The 6,312-nt window shown below is 41.7% G+C and overlaps 1 pseudogene across 1 annotated transcript; it reads right to left on the reverse strand.

Moving 5' to 3' along the window:
• Nucleotides 1–3,103: 3,103 nt before the first annotated feature.
• Nucleotides 3,104–4,885, reverse strand: LOC103706286 (putative sugar phosphate/phosphate translocator At5g25400 pseudogene; annotated as a pseudogene). The gene has a single exon (XR_015968241.2). The product of XR_015968241.2 is annotated as a putative sugar phosphate/phosphate translocator At5g25400 pseudogene (transcript).
• Between the last annotated feature and the right edge of the window lie 1,427 nt (nucleotides 4,886–6,312).

Below are 6,312 nucleotides of genomic sequence, written 5' to 3' on the forward strand. Positions count from 1 at the left end.
AAGCGGGAGAAGCCCGCCAGAGCCATTTGAGAGAACACTGACCCCTTGGGTCCGTTCTTCTCGCGGATAGCTTTTATTTGGCCCGCGCTGACAGGAACCGTCCGATCGGCGTCACGCAACTAATCCTGACCGTCGATTTGATCACAAAACTGAAGTACTCAAAACTGAATTTTCACATCAAAACATTGTGTATTTGCATGCAATTGGTAGCCACGAGGATCTATGGTTAGAGAAGAGGAGATTATCCGGTGTACTCCAAAATTTATTATTTTTTATTTTTTTTTAGATGTATTCGTATTCGATATATATGATGCATCTGCTTCAGTAAAAAAAAACATCCATCATGTATTATAGGCAAGACTATATTGTAAATAAAATTTTTATCGAGAAGAAATAAATTTTTTATTTTGGTATAGATCTAAATCACACCTTGAGTCGCTTTCTAATTACTTTGATTATTAGGATATGTTTAGTGCCACTTAAAAAAAATTACTTTGCTTTTAAATGGACATACTTGTTAAATAAAAACAAGTATTTGGTAAAAGTATTCAGGAACTGTTTTTATAAAAACAAAATGTGGAGAGTGTCGATGGTGCAATTGATAAAGTTATCAAGAGTTGTTATAAATAATCTAATCTATACATAACTTTGAAGAAGCTAGAAAATTTAATTCATCATTTTTTTTGTCAGAAAATATTTAATTTAAGAGAAGAAGCAAAACAAAAATATATTTTTGGATTGTGTTTGGATGCTAAAGAGCAGCCACCCTGCACAACTTTAACTGGCATTTGGTTGAAAAGATGATAGTTAAGTGATTAAGAGCCCTTTTCCTTTCCTCGACAGAAATGCCCACATGTAATGCATGGAAAATGGCTTAAGTCTCGCTCCTTACATACAAGTATCAACATATATATATTTTTTTTTTGCAACTGCTTGGGCAACTTCTTTTTTTTTTCCCCTAACAATATGTGGGATTGAATTCTAATCTAAATCTGAGAAAGCACATACAAAGAAATACGTGATATTGTTCTTTGACAAATAGCATGGAAATTTTACCCCTCCTGCGTACCGCTACCATTCCCAATTTGATAGTATGATATAATAGATAGGAAAAATAATGACAAGATTATGAATATGAAGGCAATTTAGACCCAAAAAAATTAGATCATCATTGGCATAGAATGAGGTTGCCTATTAGTTGACCTTAGGGCCATGCCATGCATACACCCCTTTTAACCCTGTGACCATTATTGCCACATAAATAGGAGAGTTCAAATGCATATTGTAGTACAATCTTATCAGTAGATTTCTGAGGAGCAATTTTTCATTATGTTGTGGAAGAAAATATAAGTGATGGGAAGTAGTTCACTAAAGAGTCCTTTCAAATGGATCCAAGATATGGGGGCATCAAGTTTTGCCACTGGTCCTTGTGCATTTGTGTCAGAATACTGGTCACAAATGCAACAAATGGTGGAGACCCACACCAGTATGTGCATTTTGGTGAACTGAAACTGTTACTTGCTGACCTTTATTGTTCGAAAAATAAAAAGGCAATCTTAAGATCTAGTGCTTACTTGGCATGCATCAAATGCATCAATAGTGTCAATTTACTCTACCATCATTTGGAACAAGTCCTCCCCCATAGAGCAATCATGGTTTACAACTGCACGCATTTACTTAAAACCACAGCCCCACGCCAAGCCCTTGTACATTTTATTGACCAAATATGTCCTTACTTTGCAACAAGATTTACCATTTCGGTACCGAAGCCATACCAGTGCCATACTAGCACAGTATCAATACAGTACAGTATGGTACAAAATTTTTTTGATGTACTGAATATCGGTACGCCAACCATATCAGATTCCGATACCAAACCAGTATGATACGCATCATGCCGTCCGATTCAGACCGGCATGGCATACCATATTTTGCAATCCCGAAGAGAGAGAGAGAGAGAGAGAAATCATTCGGAGGAAACAAAAACAGATGTCAGGTGATGTAACATTGGTCCACCTCATTATTTTTTTGCCTCCCATTGTCAGACCACAATCATTCACCTAGATCACTCTCAATTTAGACTACAGTTGTTGCTCAACATTTTTTTTCAGTTCATACTATATATATCAACTCAATTCTCGCAATAGACCGATTTTCTTGAGGTCTGCCACATGACTCATGAACCCCTTTACCCGTCTCTAGCTCTCACATGCACATCAAGTGTACAATACTTGTGTTACTCATAACTAATCTTCCTAATTGAGAGATAGGCAAGGGTTGTATCTTTAGCATGAAAAAAAATTCACCTTCCTCCGCACAAATCTACCATTGGATCATGCAATAGTTGCTTTGAGATCTATGTAAGAGAATATATGAAGATATCCGGAGTACTTTTTGAGATCTACGTAGGAAGTGATCCAATGGTCAACAGCAGGAAATATACAACCCGAACTTGCCTACACAATATTTCTTTTAAGGTGGACTAATTTTTTATAATGCTGGAGTTCTCATGTGCAGCATAATCTTCTGATATGAATATCTGTTCAGCCATAAGTTTTTGGTTGTATCATCACGCAAAATCTACAAACATCATGCATATATTTTACACCATACACATCACTTTCACCTTCAACAACAAATATCCAAAATTGCCAATGCCATGTCTCAGAAAGACAATATAAACGAAGAAAAGCAAATGAGAGAAACGGAGAGTAAACTAAACAAACTGAATATCAGCTGCAAGAGGCAAAATATCATATGGAACAAATATTAAATTCCTCATACATTTTTTTTTTATAGCGGAGAACGGAACGTTTCAAATTCTGAGAGAAGAAAATGATTCCTTCACGTCTGTAACCAGTGGAAGCAATTTGCATGTAAACTATGCAACATTTGTCACAAACTCATTCAAATATAATCATTTTGGAACACAAAAACATAGCATAGTATAAACTGCACCTGTGACAAAGTATACTACATATCAAATGTGAAGTCGACAGTGCATTAGCATACACATGTACCATAGAAAGATAGATCCAACTTCGATTCAAATATGATCAACATCAATCAGATAAAAGAATAGCATTCGAAACAAACACAGGTAGATAAGAATCTGAACTAAATATATATCGTTGTACCACTAATTAAAACATCAAGTTTTAATTTCCTCTAAAAGGAAGAGGAAAGCTCCTACGATGGCCCAACAAATAAATTTCCATAAAAAAGGGAAAAAAAGACGGATAATAAAAATGCAACTAAAGAACAGAGTTCAATGATAATCCATCATCTCCCCTTCCAATTGCAAAAGCAGCGTCCAAACCATACATTCCAGCTCCGTATCGAATCCATGTGATCAAGATGATAGATCTAGACATACACAGATCAGCAATCCTCCATCTGCATCAATCTCCAACAGATCAAGCAGATTCGAAGCCCTAATCCAATTCATCCCGCATATAAATATAAAAAAAAAAGGAACGCAAAAAAGGCTATTTTTTTTTAGCTTTTTTTCAAGAAATAATTCTTCCCCTCTGTAACCTAAACAGAGAGATAAGCAAGCTATGGAAGAAATCAGATGAGATCAGATTGATGGAGAATTGAGAGAAACCGAGGACGAAAGCAGAGAGATCAAGCCTGGGAGTCGTTCTTCCGGTCGCCATCCCTCTCCACGAGGAGCTGGGCGTTCTCTTCGTCAGCCTGCGTGATCTTCTTCTGGGCCTCCTTGGCCTTGAGCGCCTGCAGCTTGACGTGGTTGTAGTACGCGACTCCAAGGAAGGCAATGCCGTAGCCGATGAGGTTGACGGTGGTGACGGTGTCTCGAATGACCGACCACGAAAAGGCGATGAGGAGCCAGTCCTTGACTACGCCGGCGACGTTCATGGTGAGGGCGGAGGTCTTGCCGACGAGGAGGAAGACGGCGAGGTTGAGCGCGAAGGCGCAGAAGGAGTTGCTACCGAAGATGAGGAAGTCGGGGCGGAAGGAGGAGGTGGCGCGGAGGACGGGGAACTCGACGACGAACCAGGGGATGAGGAGGAAGCCGAGGCAGCAGGGGGCGACGTAGTAGAGGGAGGTGATGGGGTTCAAAGAGATGCCTTTGGAGGTGAGGAGGATCTGGATGAGGACGAGGCGGGTAGCTTCGAAGGCGACGGCGGCGAGCTGGAGCATGACGCCCCAGGCGTTGAAGCGGGCCTCGCCGTAGGCGGCGATGGCGACGCCGAAGGAGATGGAGAGCATGTTGAGCAGGGTGTCGCTCTTAAAGTTCTCTTTCTTGAAGAGGACTCCGATCGAATAGACGGCGACGGGCATGAGGGCTTTGAGCATCTGGATGAAGGAGACGGAGAGGTAGATGTAGGCGGAGTTGGAGAACCAGAGGGAGAAGGCGTAGAGGGCACCGATGGGGACGACGGAGCCGACGTAGAGGTCGCGGGTCATGGCAGGGGAGGTGGGTGGCTCCACGAGGCGGAGGCCGCGGACGAGGATGATGGCGAGGGTGGAGCAGAAGGCCATATGGACCATGGTGAGGGAGATGGGGAAGGGCCAGTTGTACATCTTCGGATCGAGGATATACTTGTTGAAGACGATCACGGTAAAGCTGAGGAAGATCCAGACCGCGACGTAGAAGTAGGAGAGGAGGACCTTCCTCACCAGCCCCTCGCTCATCCCTCCTCCTCCTCCTCCTCCGCCGCCGCCGCCGCCGCCGCCCTCCCGTCCCATTTCTCCTCCGCCGCCGCCGCCGACGCTAGCTCCTCCGGCCGCAGCCGCTGTTTCTCTGTCGATCGATCTAGGGATCGGATCGGATCGGCTCCTTGGGTCAGATCGAAACCCTGATGGGATCGGAAGCGAAGCAGACGGGGGGGATAAGAAGAGGCGGAGAACAAGTGAAAGGCGAAGCGGGGTGGGTCACTAGATCTAAGAACTTGGGGAGGCAAGACCACCGCGTTGGAGATTTGGCGGGGTGGGACCGAGGGACTCCCGGGATTCGCTGCAAGGAACCATTTAAATCTTATTCCGTACTTCTACTTTAGTATCCTTACACGTGCGCCAAAAAAAATTTTCGCTGGAATGAGCTGGGTTCCTTGAACGCGCTTAACGGAGTGTTCGATGGTTCGGTGCGATGTCCCTCGTACATCACGTAATGGACGACTAGTGATGTGTCGGGAAACTGATGGTCCGCTAGGCATTGGTTGTGATCCAGGACTCCCGAGTCCAAATTCTCGCTTCCTGGGCACCCGGGCACCCAATTTTGAACACGGATTTCACGTGGGACCCACCTTACGTTGACAGATGCCACTAGTTAAAATGAAGAAGGGACACGTGGTGTCCAAAAACGTTATGACAACTGCTTTTTTTTTTTTTCTTTAATATCCTGCCGACCCGGGGATCGGATGAGCTCCAAAAGTAGATACCATGAGTTATTTCTCGATGATGGACGGTAGTGATATAATGTTAGATTTGGCTTTTTAATCTGAAACGTCCATTTGATAGATCCGCAGCGAATAGAAAGAGTCTTGCTAGTGGTATGGTTTTGGGAGAGAGAAAGGCGAGGCTTGTTTCCACACGGGTTGGAGTTTGACGAGGACCAAGTCGCTTGACGTTTGTTACATGTTTTTTTTTTATTATTATTTGACTTCAAGCAGGGAACTAACATTTTTTTTAAAACTTAAATTAGGATTAAAAAAACTAATTTTTAGGCACATTTGGATGGCTTTCGATTGAATCTTTCGTGCGAAAGAGCGGTTGATCTTTTCTTTTTCCACAACATAAACTATTGAATCGTGTTCCATACAAATCTTAAAGCAATTTAATTATTTTTTTAATTATTTGCATAGATCTCGAAGTGGCTGTTGGGCAATTTAAAGATGGATTTTTGCGAAGAAAGTTAAATTTTTTTTGGATGTGTATGATACAATCTCATCTTATTGGGAATAGTGCATTACTTAAATATTATGCATTAACTTTTGACATCTAAACTTACATTTGGGAGACTTTTATTATTGGAGGAACTTAGGGTTCGATTTTAATTTTAATGGACCTTTTCGAATGTTGCACGACTGGTTGGTTTGAAGTCAAGTAATTTGAAATAATTTAAGATTAAACGTAAGAGAATGTGACAACCAATTTCTATGGGAATGACTTATTCTTCGCCAACATCCTTTTAATAATCTAGAAAACTATAAGCCCATGCAATGTAGTTGTGACTAAACATCAGATAAATGAGATGTGTATGATTAGCTCAACAGAAAGGGAGGGGATGATTTTTGTTCGGTTTTTACTGGAAGCATTTCTTTTGTTTATTCTTTTCAAGACATAATC

Source organism: Phoenix dactylifera, chromosome 8, assembly GCF_051530095.1.
Source record: "Phoenix dactylifera cultivar Ajwa chromosome 8, Ajwa_hap1_PhDact_Kaust_v1.1, whole genome shotgun sequence".
Taxonomy (NCBI): domain Eukaryota; kingdom Viridiplantae; phylum Streptophyta; class Magnoliopsida; order Arecales; family Arecaceae; genus Phoenix; species Phoenix dactylifera.